The sequence below is a fragment of the Aquila chrysaetos genome, chromosome 24 (genome assembly GCF_900496995.4).
Source record: "Aquila chrysaetos chrysaetos chromosome 24, bAquChr1.4, whole genome shotgun sequence".
NCBI lineage: Eukaryota > Metazoa > Chordata > Aves > Accipitriformes > Accipitridae > Aquila > Aquila chrysaetos.
The window spans coordinates 2986886-3003614 of NC_044027.1; the positions used below are offsets into that span (position 1 = coordinate 2986886).

General features: G+C 43.2%; 1 long non-coding RNA gene and 1 other non-coding gene across 3 annotated transcripts; both read left to right on the forward strand.

Moving 5' to 3' along the window:
- The first annotated feature begins 267 nt into the window (after window positions 1-267).
- On the forward strand, window positions 268-15614 carry LOC115334957. 2 transcript variants are annotated; one of them, XR_003921315.1, is made up of 8 exons: window positions 268-462; window positions 1020-1219; window positions 1303-1441; window positions 3569-3759; window positions 6154-6227; window positions 8793-8878; window positions 10131-11300; window positions 14982-15614. It is a non-coding gene; the product is annotated as an uncharacterized LOC115334957 (long non-coding RNA). The 2 variants fall into 2 exon arrangements; XR_003921316.1 differs by lacking the exon at window positions 14982-15614 and having other exon boundaries at window positions 10131-11440.
- TRNAW-CCA lies at window positions 337-408 on the forward strand. Its single transcript has one exon. It is a non-coding gene; the product is annotated as a tRNA-Trp (tRNA).
- Window positions 15615-16729: the final 1115 nt, after the last annotated feature.

Here is a 16729-nt window from a genome sequence, read left to right on the forward strand (position 1 = left end):
CCCCTCCCCACGCGGTGGTACAGCCCACGGGGGTGTGTGGCCGACCGGGGGCGTGGCCGACCGAGGAGGGCGGGCGGCTTGAAAGCCGTTAGGCGGCCTGGCGTGAGGGGCTGCGGTCTGCTCCGCCGCCACCGGGATTGGGCCAGGGGGAGCCCCGGGCGGCGGGGCGGCCCTGGCCCAGCTCGGGGGGGGGGAACCCGGACCTGGGCCCGGCTGAGGGGGGGGGCCCCGGGCGGCGGCGGAGGCTGGGGGGCCCGTCGGGGCGGGGCTGTGGGGGCGCGCATGCGCGGGGCGGTGCGCAGGCTCTTGCAGGCAGGCCGGGACTGGTTATACCGAGACCTCGTGGCGCAACGGTAGCGCGTCTGACTCCAGATCAGAAGGCTGCGTGTTCGAATCACGTCGGGGTCACGGCTCCCTTCGGGGGTTCCCTTTTACGCCGGGCAAAGCGGGGCCGGTTTCGGGGTACGCCGGGGGCAGCGGGCCGGGAAGCTGCGGGGTGTCGGGCTGGTGGAGCTGCAGGCTGGGGGAGTGAAGAGAGCTGGCGGCGAGGGCAGAGCTCCTTCTCGCCTCTAATTCTTGCTTTGGGCGGGTGTGAGGTGCCCGTGACCTCCCGGGGTGCTGCGGCCCGGCAGGCCCTCGCCCTGAATTACCGAAAGCGGAGCAGCGCTTCACCCCGCTTTAACGAAGCGGGTGCTCCAGACGGGGTGGGAGGGGAAACGGGGCGGCTTCCAGAAGGTTCGGAGTTGCCGCGGTCGTAGGGTTCGCCCGGCGTCCTCCTGCGGGGCAGGCGTCCCCCGAGAGCCCCGTCGGCGACGGCCCTGCGGTTGCGGCGGTGATCGGGGTCGCGTTAGAAGCGTGTCCTCTTGCTAAAACGTAGCAAAGAAATGGGTGACGTAAAATGAGTCCAGGTACTGGGGGAAAACAGGAGAAATGACTGAAGTGCTGCTGGTAGGGCATAAGTAAAGAAACTTTGGATGACAGAACTATTTCACTATGATTTTTTTTTTTTCCAACCGCAGGCGCTACTCTCAAGGACACTGTAGGAAAACAATTTTAGACGGAGTAATTTTTCAGAGTTGCTAGATTTCAACTGCTTTGATACCATTGGGAAATACGCAATCTTTTCAATATACAGATCATAGACAGATGTGACCCCAAAGCGCTCAGGAAATGTGAGCGGTATTTGGTCCCAGGGGATGCCAGAGTACCATACGCGTGGGTGAGTAGTGATCCGGAGAGACGGCATCAGCTGGGATCCTCCCGCTGATGCAAGTAATATTTTAGGAATGTTTTTGTCTTCAGGCGCTTGTGTTGTACAGACTCGGAGGGAACTTTGGCAACAGGCTTTGAGAGGATAAACAAAGCTGAACCACCAGTAACTGGAGCACAGCTTTTAAACAATCCTGGGTGATGATGCTTGTCTCTGGTGATGCTACGTGAAGTAAGTGGTGCCTTGCTTTTTGCTAAGAAACCCCAGCAGCAGCTGAATTAGATACTGCTTAGAACACATAGTGCTCCATACATAACTTTACTGCCTTTACAACAGTAGAAGTAGCTCTAGCTTTGACTCAAGACATGTGCTTTGTTATTTTAAACTGTTTTACATTTGGAAGGAACAATAAAGGCAAAGTCTAATCTGCAGAATGGATAAAGCTTCTAAGTGGTCATTAACTTGAACTGCTTTAACCTGTTCAGCTGATGATGGGTTATGTACAACTGAGTTCCTGTAGTCTTGATCTCTTTCCATTAAATGGCTTTTGTCTTGACTAGCTTTTCTTTTGAACTTCATTGCTTTATAATAGCACATAGGAATGATGCTTTGAGCTTCTGTTGTCACAAAGATTACCTTTATGTTGAAAAATAGCACCAGACTAAAAGAAATAGAGTGTTTATTGCACTGCACTGCCTTCACTGATACAATTTTAATTAAGGAAAAATGGCTGGACAAAAAATAACCTCGTATCTGGAAGTATATATCCACAGCGATGTGCTCCCTGAAATGTGCAATATTAAAACCATTTGTAAGGTGACAGTAGGATATGTTTAAACCTCACTGTGGAAGCTTGAATAAAAATATTGCATGTGTTTGCTATGTGGCTACTAATTAAAATGTGTAATTGGTTTGGGATTTAACTGTGCTGTGGGAAGGGGTGGACGGGCTTAAAGCAAGTGGCTGGAACCCCTTAAAAGGATAACTTGTAGAACTTGAGTATTTGTCTGCTCTGTTCTCAGTGGTCTGTTACTATTTAATATTTTAATAGTTAAGGTTGGGGTTTCTTTTTTTTTTTTTTTCTAAAAAGCCCTTCAGGTTGCTGTTAAATGTGTTTTCCTCTGATGGGACAACTGTTTTTTTTTCAAAAGACAATTGTTTAATGAGGATTTCCTGAGGAAGGTGTCATTCATAGCTTCATGATTAACATTTGTCTTGATCTAAATACCAAATGTGATACCAAAATACCTGGGTCTTGTTTGCATATTTCACACACATGTTTGTGAAACAAGGTAAGTTCTGGAGCTGCCGGGCTTCTGGCTGATGTTTTCACTGAAGCATTCAATGCTGACTGAACAGGGTGACTTGATACAACAGGAAACGAAAGTTATCATCTGCTCAGTATTTAGAAAGGTAATTGCAATGAACAGGCTTCTGTGTGCATGTACTTTTTAATGCCAGGTGCTTAGTAAATGCTTTTTTTTCCTGTTTAGAAATTACATCTGTGTTTCAGGGTAAAAGTACCTCTAATGAATTCTGCAGAAAGTATCTCTTCCTAGGATTTCCTCACTTAAAACTGTTCTAATACAAGCTATCTCCAGTGCGCTTGGGTACTACACAGCTGAGGGAGTATCAGTGCTTCAAAATGGCTTTCCATGCTCTATTTCCTGTCTCTTAAAGTTTTAAATTGCATAGGTATAGAGTATTGCTGTGATTTTTATTCCATCAGCTAATGGTGTCTGAGAGTATGATGGTGCAAACATCTACCCTCTTGTGTGATCTTCAGGAATCGGCCTTATTCCTTAAAGGTTTCAAGCATAGGGTCTTGCTCTTTTTTTGGAAAGACTGTTTTTATAGTGTAATCAGTCTGAAAAAGTTTATTTACAGTCATTGTGTTCCACTATACATTCTCATCTCCCTTCACCTTGCCACCTTAATGAATCCCTCTAGTTTCTTAATTTTTTTTTATGCTCTCTTGTGTTCCCTGCATCTCTACTGCACCCTGCCCTTGCCAGCCAGGCAGGGGATCCTGGTAGTGCTGCGGCTCTGGAACTGGCTTGTGTCCAGATTCCTTGTGGTGTCACACAGGCTTACCTCGCCCTTGTCCACAGTATGGTGTTTCTTTTTGTCCTTCAAAAAAACCCCAAACAAAAAAAATTAGTACTTATATTGCTTTTGCCCATTGATACATCAGTGTGGACTTATTCCAGAAATTGTTGGTTATATCTTTCCAATTTTGCTCCCATGAAAGATGAGCATTAGCTTTTTCTTGATAAACTTGTTTAAATGGTATGAGGTGTAACTTTTATATTTGAGCTTGTATGATACTGATGACACTTCCAACTTTCACTTTTCCAGGAGAAGGATTTTTTTTTCCTTCCAGGTGAAGTTTCTTTCCAATTGACTTAACTACTGGGTGTTGTGGGAAGTTATGATGTCAGAGAGTAGTTGCTAATACCAAACAGTGGAGTAAGGGAAAGGATACCCTTCCAGCACCCTCTCTCACTGCTTTAATTAGCAATCAGGACTCCAGCTGATTCTGAGAGAAGGTAAGTGGTTTCATCTGAAATACTGGAACCTTTTATTTTGGATAAATGTTCCCACCTGTGAGCTGGTGTGGGCACAGCTGAGGTCTGTGGGCCAGTGGAGCAGAGCTGCAGTGGTGGTGATGGACTTTTCCTGCTGGTCAGGGCAAACTTGTGAGCACATGGAGCTGAAGTGGTCTTTCTGGAGAGTGATTATGTGATTAACCTTGGTAAGGTCTAAATATTTTGTGAAAGACTGACACCAGTGGGACAGAACTTCTTGTGGAAGTTGAATGTACTGTGTTATGTGATTTTTATTTTTCTTTAGTCTCCCAAGAGAAAAATTAAATGTGAAGATAAATACAGTAAATATGGACTGTGACATGATCTCCGGGAATCTACGTGGTCTGTTCCTGCTGTGATCTGTGGGGGGCAGTGCCCATCTTTCTTCCTTCCTCCCATATTTTGTCAGCCGATTATAAATAGAGGTCCCTGAACCAGTGCCAGGGGGTGAACAGCTTCACTGCTGTGATGTGGGCCAGCCTGCCAACCTTTCCTGGACTGCTTCTGAGGCTCCCTTCTGACTTCCATGAGGAGATGTTGACAAATTAAATGGGAAAATTGCCAATATTTGGTGAGGCCCTAATGAAGAGAGTGCTGATGCTAAAGGGGCTCTGTTTATACAAAAACCTCATCTTTCTAAACCACCTTTCATCTGAGTATTTGCTAGTGATGTTTGTCTATACCTGTGACTTGGATTTTGTGTCTTGTGAGACAGGTACTGATCTGTTCCTCACTAGTCACACAAATAGAAGCAAAGACTGTGGGAATATCACTGAGGTTGTTTCATTTTATCTTGTCCCAATTGCTGTACTTATTAACGTAGAGTGAGGAAAGAGTATTGTTCCAGAAAACAATCTAGAAAGGCATTAAAGAGCAGATCTGAAGCCTCTGCCCTCTTAAGGGGAGGTAAATGAGGTGTGGCTTTAGGCAATTTTGCTCCTTAAAACAAACAGTCTCTGATCTCTGGAGTTTATCCCCCCCCCCATCAGGATGGCAAATGTTACAATCAAAATCAGGTCACTAGAGACCAATGCATGAAGGAGCAGCTGTTGCATGCAGTCATGCACAATATTTGTGTGCTAGAAATGATTCATTTAGTCTGTGTAATATATATGGAAATGTGCTGGGGGAGCATTGCCGAAAATAACCTATTGTATTCATACAGCCCTAACAGAGCTGATCTTTGATTTGTGGCCTTTATATGCCTTTTCCCTTTTTTGATATGTCAAATAAACATAGGCAATCTACCTTTTAGTTAGGTAGCATTACTTGACTGTACTTAATCCGTATGTATATGCTTCTTTTAGACTGACATATCTGAATGCGATACCTTCAGCACTGAAAGCATAACCTAAATGAAGGCTATGGCAGGGGGTTGTATGGAAAGAAAATAAAATCCTGTGGCAGAAGCACTCTGGATGAACAGATAAAGGAGGTGGAATAAAGAGAATGAAGTGAGGGGACCATTTCAGAGGTCTTGTAATATTCTGGAAAATCTGAGCTGAAAGGGGTTTTTACTCTTTTTACTCAAGTAGAACATTCTGTGTTTTAATCTCAAAAAGCCTTTTGGGGAGTTCCTTAGTACTAAAAGCTGTTTTGCTCCCACCTTTTCTTTATTGTAATGTCCTTTGAAGTTCTCTTCAAAGATGAAGCCAAACTTCCCATTTATTCTACAGACTGTAATGAACATCCAGCTTTGTTTAAGCAATTAGCTTGGTGGGGTGATTTCTGTTGCTGTTTAAAAAAAAAAAAGTTCCAGAATCCTGAGCAGTTTAGACATGTTTTGAAAAAACACTAAGCCAACAGCTGTGCATTGGACTAATCTGACAGTATAGCAGCTGTCATAACAAAAGCAGAGCTGGTTCAAACACAGCTTCTTTGTGTAGTGATTGAAAATGATTTAAAGGAAAAGATTATTTACTGGCTCTACTGCGTTGAGCTGTGGGGCTGGATAAGTGACTGTTCACTTGTTTTTTGGTATGTGATCCCCACCAGATGAATGGACTCTTAACCACTTCTTTACTCTAGCTTAGAGACTCAAATGTGTTTTGATACTCAGCTCTGCTGCTTGCTGCTGGCTTTGTTCGCAGTCCCTCTGTTTCTGGAACCATGTTATGTAGGTGCCTGCCTGGGTGCTGCTTGGTTGATGGCAAGCCATTTCAAGATGCACACAAACCACATCTGTAATCACAGAATGCTCCAGTGAATGCACAAGAGGATAATTAAGCAATGCGATTTGTAAAGATGGCCTGAACTGTAGCTTTTTAAAGTATCAAATTATGCAACCTGGTATAGTTATTTCAGGCTAATTTGCTTGTATTTTAAGGACCTTTTTTCCCCTTTCTCCTCATTCAGACAGAAGTACTGGAGTAACCTTTGAAACAAAAGACTTCAAAGTGACAGCAGCCTGTGCCTCTGGCTATGCTGAAGTAAGTAATCTACCAATGCATGAATATTTTATGTATCTACAGCTAAATGAAGGAAATTGCAAGTTGATATAAACTGATGTTCTTTGTATTAGCTCATGACAAATGCAGCAATTACCTCCAATCAGTTAGTTATAGCATTCTTCTATGGCCTGCCTTCTACTTTCCTGAGCTTTCTTTTCTAAGAGTGAGTATTTGTTAAACTCACAGTTCTTCTGTAGCTGCTTCACTGAAGAAGTACTTTCTTGTTATGCTATTTGAAAATATATTGACCTTTAATACTGTAGTGAAAGTCATCAGTGTTTTCTCAGTCAATTTTGCCACTTTTTCTTTTGTTTATAGTCTTCATACCTGGAGATGTCTGAATATCATATGAAGCTTCTGTTGCCTGATGCAGATTACAGTCTTGTGGAGATCATAGCAAAGTATCTGTACTTGTTACACATTAATTTTGTTATGTCATTGCATCTGGCAATTCCTAAATCTAGAAGCGAACTTGAATTGGACTTCCATCACTGTTTGCGGTCTCCGAATTCCGACTTTCTAGCAATGACTATTAAAGGAAGCCAGGTTAATTTGTGGCAACAGAACATTAAATGGCTTACTTGTACTCCAACTATTTGGGCAATCTAGTAGCTTTCAGTGCATCCTAGATATGTTCATAAGCATAATTGGGAAGCTAGTGGCTAACAGAAATGAAAATTGTTGCCTCTTTATGGTGGGCCATCTCTCGCATTATATTTTTAAATATAAAAGAATTAGACAAAGGATTGCTAATTAAGAATAGAGTATATATCAGATGACTAATTAATGATAAAGTACAAGCTATCTTGAGGATTGCTTGAGTCCTCACTTATGGAATGTAAATTATTTCAGGCTTTTAGTTACATATGTCTAAATCAACTTTGCATTGTAACTGTATGTGTAGACTTGTCACAGGTGGAAAAATTGCAAGAAGTTTCTTGTTTAAATCTGTATGAATAACAAGAACATGTCTGTGTTGTATGGCATTGAGGACTTTGTGGTAACTCCCAATGAGAGGCTTTAATTACGTGCCCACAGCCTGCATTAATGAGTCTGTCTTGAAATACTAACAGGTAGAACAAATATTGCCGGAGGATGAATTGCCGATAGACCAGATGCAGGGACCAGAGAGATCAGCTGGCAGCAGTCCCCACAGCAGTCTCAAGGCTGTTTGCAGGAAAAGGGTATTACAGCACTGTTAACTTACAATAGTCACCTCTCTGCACTTCCTCTGGGCGCAAAACACTTCCAAGGTACAACCCTCAGACTAGTGCCCCATCCAAATGATACAACGAGTCACGGAATCTCATTTCACTTACTAATACAGTAGTACAGAAGCACATCCCTTGGTCTCTTAATCAGTCTTAAGCTTAGAAATCTTCCATCTTATCTGAATTTATTTAACATGCACTTCACAGTGCAGTGTAAGGATCCCGAGTCAACTCTGAGCAAATGAGCTTGCTTGTACCGGAGGAATTCTGGCAGGGTAGCCAGATGTTCCCCTCAAGGCATTCCACTTCCTTCCCGGCATAGCTGTAACCTAGAAGATGGCTATCTTAAAGAAGATAGTGCTCCCTTTTGAAGAGAATATTTAGGAGAACTTTTTGATGTAGTTGTAGGATAAATTCCACTTAGCATTTAATATTCAGACACGGATCATCTTGAAGCAGGCGATTGAGTGGATCTTTTTGCCGAAACACTTACCTGTGTAATGTTAAGTAATCTGTTGAAAAGTACAGTATTTAGGCTTCAGCCCTAGAAGTGGACCCTGTTGCATGATGTTAAAGATGGTGGCTAAATCTTTGCAGGACATGGCCGTCGGACTCTTTGGCACAAGATTTCTGTCTCTCGGTGGCACCCAGCACAATGGGACTCCAGTCCTGAGTAAGGCCTTGGAGCATTAATGTAACAGGGATGTTGATTATAGCAGTGTTTTCCTTGCATGCAGATGAGTTTGTTGAGCTGCTGTGATTAGATGACATGTCCAGAGGCAAAGTACTGTTTATTGTGCATTACTCACTGACTTGTGCAATAAATCACTTTAAAGTAGTCTTGCTTTTTCCAGAAGGATGAGAAAATGGTGGACAAGAGTACAATGATATACTGAATACCAATTAATATTCCAGAGGCATCCATGTTAGAGTAGACTGCAGGCAACCAGCCTTTATTTTAACCTAATCTCTTGGTGATTTTAAGTACTTCCCAAAGGTGTTGGTTTTTTTTTTTTTTTTTTTGCTATATGCAGAAGAACAATCGGCAGCTTCCATTCACTGAACCACTTCTCATCAAGAAGTAACATGGTGTTTCTTATGTCTGGGCACCATCCTTATTAGACTGCTGTGATCATTGACATGCATTTACTCTTCCTTATTAGTCTTGTTCTGGTAACACCAGGACCTCCAAAGATGAAGCATCCTCCCCCTTGAAATTAAGGTGGCCTTGCTCTAGTGTTCTCCAGCTTGTTGGGTAGCTTTGCTTCCTAGAAATGAAAAGCTTATGCACTAAGCTCATTGAATCTCTTGCCATACTTTCTTTTTTTATCAGATGAGTGGAACGTCTAGCGATGGAACTGATGAAGATGACCGAGGTGAAGCATGCTTTTCTGATTCTTTGCCTCCCAGGGGAATCAGGTACTGTGCATTTAACCTGCCTTTTCCTCTTCTCCTCAACCACCTTTCCTTTGGTTTGTTTTCCTGTTTTGGAAAAGTTTCCTCATGGTTATCTGCAGATTAACATCTTTGAAAGCATGGTGTTTGTGAAAATTCTTTCTTAGAAAAGAAAGCTTTAGCAGAGAAATATCTGGAACTAGATAAAAAAGATTCTGAAGTTGAAGAGTGCCTTAAGTGCAACATTGGAGTTTCGGCTGGGATTCCTGTGAGCCCACTGCCAGGTGATTATAATAGCAAAGAAACTGCAGTGCACTAGTGAATCTGCCAGGCCATTCAGCACCTTCTGCCCTTCTCTGCATCCGAGCAAAAACAACACTTGTACAGTTGTGCGGAGTCATAACAGCACTTTTTTGATGCTCAGGAAACCTGGTTTCCTATAAAGGCATTGCCTGGCTGATAGGATACCATATCAATAAACCTGTTTCACGAGTGCGTTGAAGTGAGATGTTAACATTTGGCGGGGGGGGGGGGGGGTAGAAGGGGGCCATTTCCTTTAATGGATGAACTTCAGGTAGGTTCTAAGTGTGGGTGGCCTTTTTACAATTTCCTGCTTAGATACTGAAAGCAAAGCAGTCTCCACAGACTCCTTAGAGTCTCTTTCAGGTTTGAGCTCCTTTTTACAGCTTTGTAAAAATACACTCCCATTCTTCAGTTTTGCATGTAGAGAAGAGGGAACCCTGGGAGCCTGTCTGCTGCTGCTGTTAGAAAATCGTGAAAGTGGGTTTGTGGGGGGTTTTTTTTCTTGCATGGGAATACATGAATCAAAAGGGGTCCTGACCTGTAGATCATGCTTCAGCTAGAGGCTAACCAGAAGTGCTTCTAGTGCTACTTTGCTAGCAGTTCTACAGCAGCAAGTAGCAAGCATCTCCCAGAATGTTTAATTCCTTGCATGCTATATCCCAGACACCTTTCCCTAGGTCTAAGAGATGTCCAGCAGGAGAGTTGAACAGCACTGGGTTATCCCACTGTGCCAGTTGCACAGAGGTGGTACTTGGGTTAATTTCTAAAGATTGTTGTTTTGTAACCAGGAGATTTGCTTTGTGGTTTTTGTTTTTGTTTCGTTTAACTTTTTTTTTTTTTTCTGCCCTAATTGCAAGATTCCATGCTCACTTGATGGTAGGTTTCTATGTCTAAAAGATAATGGCTATTGGCTCTGTAAGGTCAGTGATGAGAATTCAGGTTACCTGAAACAACTTTTTATTTTCCCTCACAGATCCAGCAGGAAAAGGCCAAAGAAAGAGAGGAGGCAGTCACCAGCTCAGAAGAATATGAAGACAGCTGAAGTGGAAAAAAAGAGACATTGATGCTGGAAACTGGGAAGAACTGAGCAGAAATAGCACAGGAAGAGATCACTCAAAGTTTGATACCCACACACGCCTGTGAGGATCGCGATATTTGCCATCTTTGTGTTTGTGATCTTCGTGCATATCATTAATGGAGGCTAATACAACTAGTCTGCTCATAAACCTCATTCTGCGAAGAAAATAAGAGCACTGTCCTGATGACATAAGCGGCATTTAGTGGTGACTACAAAACCAAAGAATGCACTTCTTTCTCCCTGCTACTTGTGAACAAGCTCTGCAGGCAGTGAATTAAAAGGCTAGTAGGAGGGTGAAAACAGCCTGTGACTTGTCTTTGTCTGGTGTTCACTATATACAGTAGCTCCTAACTCTTGGAAATGTGACGTGCTATACTGTTTCTCCTTTGCTGAAGCCGTGTTCGCACATTTTGTGCCCCAGCTAGAGAGTTTAATCAGTCGGAGGTGTTGGGAGTTCTGCATGGCTTGGTTTTTCTGAAGCTGCCTGTGGCTGGAATTACTGCATCGTTGAGAACTTACAGCTTCTCTGTGCTCTGGTTATCTTATATCGGAGAAACAGCAGATATAAATTAAGGGAACAAATTGCTTGCCAATCTGGCAAGACAGGGAATTGCTCTAGTGTAATGCAAGCCATGAGGGATCAAAGGAGGAGTTACTATATCTTAACCACTTCTGGAAAAACGTTCTTGCCCCTTCAAGTCTATAAATGTTACTGAAAAGGGGAGAATGGTGGAAGTGAGGATCTCCCATTGTTGGCCTGCTACTCTTCATCTGAGGAGGACCTGATTTTGTGTGCAATGTTCTCATAAATCATGACACTCAAATTTAAATGACTTACGGGTTAAGATCAAGCTGAGGCCTTTCAGTATCTTTTCACAGGAGAAATGCAGAACTTTGAGCCTGGCACGTAATCTGAAGAAAAGCACTGCAGCACCCTAAAATTGCTGAAGGCATTTGATTTAAAAACTGCTGGTTTTTTCCTGTTGTCTGTGCCAGCTTTGCCAAGAAAGAAAATTTCATTTCCCTAGATTTGACGCTTTGGTTTAAGAGGAAAATCCTCCCTGCGTAAGTCATAACACAGTAAGCTAGTGGTATGAGATACTGAATGGTTTCCTTAACTTCTAAGATATTTTGCTTCATCTTTAAGATGTGTGCACTTTGTAATCTTACCTCGCATTAAAGCCATTCCCAAGATGCAAGGTAAAGATGTTACCTCTTTTTCTAAGTAGGATAAATGGTAATAAATGAAAAAGTGGGGGGTTGACTCCTGTAACAGTCTAAGTAAATGGAATTAAGGTGGCTGGCTTTCCACCAAGGTGTGGCGTTAGCTCTCTGTTCTCAAATGTTTCCTGCTTTGTGAAGCTCATTTTCCAGTTTAGCAAGTGCGATGAAAGCTGGAATGTGCTATGTCTTTGCTTGATGTTGCATTCATAGGAAAATAATTTCTAGCTGCTTCAAATTGCTATGTAAATACCATTGCTTCCCTGTTAAGTAACTGATAGACCCTGTCAGTTCTAGTTCACACTCTGAGGCTTTGCTCTTTGCTGCTTATATGCCCCCACTCTGTCTAGCCATCTTGCACTTCCTCAGCAAAACCTTGTGAATGATCCAGCTGATGCGTGGTAGCTTTGATCTGGTTATTCAGGGTGGTGGTGAAGGGCTGTATAGTCATGCCATTCCTCCTCACTAACTTCAGAGCCTTGCTCTTATCGGGAAACGAAGTTATCATTTATTCCTCTCATTTGAAGCTGTATGAAATGAGGTGTAATTCCTCCTTCTTAGCATCAGCTATCTCACCTGGAGAGCACTGTGGGGTAGCTGACATGTGTTTTCCCTTTCTGTTTTTCTGTCCTGAATTTAGTGGATTACTCTAGTCCCTCCTTTCAGTTGAGGATGGCAAAGCATTGGCTCCAGGGATGAGGATTTTTGGAATCCTCCTGGCAATGGATAACTCCTGCTGTTCAACATGCTAGGGGTGTGTGCTCTCATGTTGAAGGATATGTGCTGTTCTGATATGTTATATGAAATAAGTGTGTTACTGCCCAACACTGTTTTATTGGGTCTTGTCTTTGATATAAATACTTAGAGGGCAAATGTTCCTAATCAGTTATCTTAAAAAAAAAAAAAAAAAAAAAAAAAAAAAAAGAGAGAGAGAATTAGACCAGGCCCCTGGGCACATTAGGCACCGCAGCTTAAGCCACACTTGGAAAAGAAACTCTCATTCTGGCTCTTGTGTAGCACAGGAGGTAGACTTGCTGGGCTTCTTGAAAATGTCAATTATCCCTGGTTTCCTCCTAGCCTCAGGTGATGGTACTGACTCCCTGTTACTGCCTGACTTTCTTCAAGAAAGTTGTACTGAGCTGTAAGTCTTGTTAATATTGGATTTGGATTAAAAACATGTTCTTCTCCTGACTCAAAATGGGGGAGGAACAGCTTCCTCCAACCCCAGAGAAGTTCAGTTTGTGCCAAGACTCCTCTAGCTCAGTGGAAATGAATAAGGCAGAGTAGCAATCTTGCCAGAACAGAGTAGGACCTAATCCTCCTTCCCTGGGGAGTGAGCTTAGCACGTATTGTGCTTGCTCACTTTATTGAACTGATCATCAGAACAAACAAACATCATGTAGGTATTGTCTGCACTGGGAGAAGGCAAATTGTGTCCCATTCCACCCCACTCCGTATCCCTGCTCCCAGTTAGCTGCAATCCCAACCACTGAAAATTAGAGGTAAAGGGAGTACCTACTTTTTGGCAGATTAAGGTATACGATAACTAAATTTGTTGTCTTGGCTAACAGCAGTAGCGAAGGTGCAAGGTAAGAAAATAAGGATGCAGTGCTGCTCTGTTCTTGCCTGCTTTGTACAAAAGGGGATATTGAGGACTGCACTGGGAGCGCTAGGGATAAAGTCATGGGTCACCACTGATACAGTGGGACGCTTCCAAATACGGCGATTTTTTTTCTTGGTAAGTAAAACCCTATGCAGATAGCATACTTTGCCATCTAGAAAACAGATCCGTTAATCCATTTGGAAAGGTAAATTTTGAAAGGGCTCTTGCCCTTCCCTAGCTGGGTGCTCCTATTTCCTACAGTGTCTCTTATTAGAGCAGCTCTTCCTGCTGGGTTTGGCTCTTATTTGCTATTAGGAAGACACATGGGAGAGGACAGAAGTGCCTCCCCAGAGGTGACAGACTTTGTCTAGTTTTAGTTGGCAAATGTGAGGTCTGGATCCGCTTTATTTTGACAGAAATAATGGACCATTATTAACTGTTCTGCTCTAAAACTAGCGTGGAGGCAAGGCATTTTGTTAGGTGATTGGGTTGATTTTTTTTTTTTGGACATAAAATTACTTTACACTTATAGCATACTGTGATTTAAGAGGTCACAATAAGATTTGTGGTGATGGATCTCCCAGGGCACCCAGCCCTGCTGTGTCTGCAGTTTGCACTGCTTTCCCAGTGGCTGGAAGGAAAACATCACCATCAACACTGGCCCTACTTAATGCCAGGGATCACAGATGTTTGCTCTTGAGCCCGAAGCGTATGAGATCAATTGATTTGGCAAACAAATCTAGCTCAGCTCTGTGCAATCGCAGGTAGGTCTTGCTATATCTGGGAATTTAGAGAAGGAAAAGAAAGAGGGTGCCAGTTTCCTGAACTGCTGAAGGCTTCACCCCTCCTTGGGAAGCAGCCTTGCATTTGGCTGTTGTAGGAATGGACTTGCTGCCTCTTGCTGAAACTGTCTGGAAATTCAGACATTACAGTAGGCATAACCATAAAAGGGTTGTGTTTAATAAAATGCTAGTGCCTGAGAGCACTGATAGGCTTTTCTTTTAAATCTGTTTGACAGGGTTGTGAGTCGTTACGATGAATGCAAGGCATGCTAATGGGTCATGTGCTGGGAGGAACTTCCAGCAGTAGATTGCTAAACTTGGCAAAGGTTGCTTGTGTCCTGGTGGGATTGGGGTCGGACTGCTCTGTGTCTTAACCCAATTCCAGTTGTTGGCATTTAGGATGAAATATGCATGTGGCATTATCTGCTGAGGAAAGATGATGATACTTAAAACTGAGCTAGGAGATCTTGCCCTAAAGGAGGGATTTAAGTTAAATGGTTTGGTCTGGGATTTCCTTTTTATCCAGGAGGTAGAAAACTCATGTGTATTTCCATTCTTTGACATAAAAGAAAACTCCAGTAGGGTGGCATTTAAGGACCACGTCACTCATGGGGATTTTGCTCTAGATCTAAAGGAGAATAGGACTTGACACCTCTCTGATGGCAGCAGAGAAAGTAGTTGTTCTGCTTGCTGTTCTGCAGTTTTTCCTCTTCTTGCCTGAACTGTCTCAATTCTCAGTCTTTGCCCCCAGCCCCTCTTACCCTGCTTTGCTAAGTTCCCTTGAAAGCGTGGATAGGATTACTGATGAACTGACATCCCATTACCACCCACCTCCTCCAGTTTAACAGCTAACCCCTGCCCCGCATCTCGGGTGAACCAGGGCATCTCGCACCTTCCCTGCCACTCGGAGCCCCCGCGGATGGCTGGCAGGTTGCTATCAGAAGCTGTCTCCCCCATGTCTCTAATTTTATGCACTGCAGCCTTCTCCACTAGAGACCTGTCAGCAAGGATCTATGCTTGGCAGAAATAGCTCTGGGAGAGTAATGACAGCAAAATGGATGCTAAATAGGGAATAGCAGAAGTGCTGTAGCAGTGAGGTCAATTATAATCAACTTTCCTGTAACACATCTCTATTCTCAGAGACACCCCAGGATGGGCAGCAGCTGGGGCTGGGAGATGTCTGGAGAATGGAAGCTAGAGAAGACAAGCCTTGGTTAGGTGGGTGAGGCAATCTCATCTTCCCTCTGCGTCTGCCTTGTTCTTTCTGGGGATGGTTTTTCTCTGCTGCTGCAGCGATCTGAGCAGCTCAGGATCTACTCGTCGCTTCCCTTGGCTTTACTGGCCTTCAGCTACATGGAACTGTGCTTAAGATCTTGCAGGTGCAGAAGCAATTTTGCAGCCAGTCTGTAAGGAGCAGGGGAACATCTAGGGGAGACACTGGTCAGAGGTGCTTGCCAAGCAGTCACAGTCCAGCCAAGCTCAAAATGAATTGCTGCGGATGGACACGTGGAGGGTTTTGGTGACTCGTCACAAAAGCCTCATGTGACAGAGCCAAGAATAGAACTTAATCCAGGGAGAATTGGGCAAAAGTATGTTGTTACAGATATGTTTGCCCATGAATTTAGCTTTGGGGATCAGCAAAACAAAGAGAAAAATTCTGAGAAATTGGAGTGTTTCATTATGGCAACCTTTGAAACAGCATCTTGACTTCTGAAAGCATTTAATTTTCAAACTGGTCTTTTTTTTCTTTTTAAAGCACAAAATGCTTCGACATTTAGCCCCCAAAGGAAAGAAAAACAATGTTCTCTGCAGTTTAAATGAAACTTTTTGGGGGTGGATTAGGACTTAATTCACCAAAATCTATTAAAATATTATTTTTTTTTTTTACAGAAAATCAGAATTATACACTGATGTTTTTTACCCACATCCCGCCTTTCAAATCCATTCTTTACACAGTCTGCTCTTGTCTCTTATTGCTGCCTGGTCCATGAATGATTAACCCTCGCTTCCTTTGAAGACTAGAGAACAAAACACCGCTGTTCAAAGTCCCTTTTCTTGCTCAGGCATTCATCTCTTTCTCAGAGCTAGACGTGGTCTGCGGAAAACCCAAGGCACTTTGTACCCTGCACTGGAATATATTGACTCTTGTTGGACTGCTCAGGAAGGCAGATGTGATCTTCCATTATAACAGACACTCCCTTAATGAACACAGAAGAGATGCAGCTTGTGATAACCAGTAAACCACTGCTTTATTTCAGTATTCTGGTAACTGTGTGTGGAGATCAGCTGTGCCCAGCCCTGCTATGTCTTGCATAAACCCTCTTCCTGGGAACAGCTTTTTTTTCCAGTTGTATATAAACATAGACTTATGTTTTGTTTTTATAAAAAGCATGCAAAGCCAGATGCATCCATAGCCTAACTAGTTAGACAGCTTAAAGCTCTTTCACGCTGCTGCTGAAATTCTGCTAACTGTAGCTAATTTTGAATGTTACTGTGTGTGCAGGGGTTTTTGTTTTTTGTTTTTTTTCCCCAGCAACTGTCTTTTCAAAGTGCCTGTCTGTCCTGAAATGATGTCTCTCTGTGTTTGTCAAATGGGCAGACACAGCTGGTGGACTTCTCCCCGTGGGTTAAATATTCTGATTGAGAGATCCTGAAGCTCTTGGCTGCTGTCTCCATATATTAAGGTGACTATCTGTGCTGTAACCGGCTCAGGGCCCTGCAGGAGGGAGAATTAATTAATTAACTAGTTAATTAACTGTCAGGTTGCCAAATCTCTGGAAGAAATGACAGGGGAGGACTGAATGCAGGGAGACTAGAGACAGCATTGCTCTCCACTGCTTGTGCCAAAGCATGGTCTCCCATGGACAGCAGTGCCGGGGGGGCTGTGT